Source organism: Leishmania donovani, chromosome 31 (genome assembly GCF_000227135.1).
Source record: "Leishmania donovani BPK282A1 complete genome, chromosome 31".
In the NCBI taxonomy this organism is placed as follows: domain Eukaryota; phylum Euglenozoa; class Kinetoplastea; order Trypanosomatida; family Trypanosomatidae; genus Leishmania; species Leishmania donovani.
In genome coordinates, this window is record NC_018258.1 from 874,048 (window position 1) to 874,710 (window position 663).

The window sequence follows — 663 nt, forward strand, 5'->3', positions numbered from 1 at the left end:
CCTGCTGGACGGTGGCGTCGGCGCCGCCAGCGACAAAGCCGAGCTCCTCCGCGCCGCCAGCCTCGGTGCGGTTGCGGTAGCGGTGCTGGAAGCCGATCAGGTAGTACAGGGAGTTGCGCGCCGCAATGGTGAGTAGCGCGTAGGCGACACATACCTTGATCATGACGGCAACGTAGGCAATCATGATGTCGGCCTCCTCGAGCGGGTTGAACATGAGCAGCAGCGACTTGCCGAGCAGGTTCTTGCTGCCAAAGTCGAAGTACCCGAACACGCTTACCAGCACGTACAGCGTGCCGCACAGCATCATCCCAATGAACGCCGACAGCGTGAAGCTCTTCGTCGTGCGAATCTCGGGCCGCAAATCCCACAGAACCTCCTGCGCGTTTACTTGGCACACGTACGCGAAAACAAAGATGCCGACGGAGTGGATTACGGAGTTGCCGGTGCGAAAAAGAAAGACGGTGTTGTGCTCCAGCTTGCCGTCATCCGCCTGGTTGCCGGACAGCTTCACGTGCTTGGACGTTTCCGCCAGCCCGTTACGGCAGCTGTGTGCGACAACCACGAAGACAAAGTACACCATGAACGTCACCGCGATGGCGGAGGCGTAGCGCAGTGAGTCGATGTGTTTCGGAATAACCAGCGGCAGCATCACGAAGAGCCAAA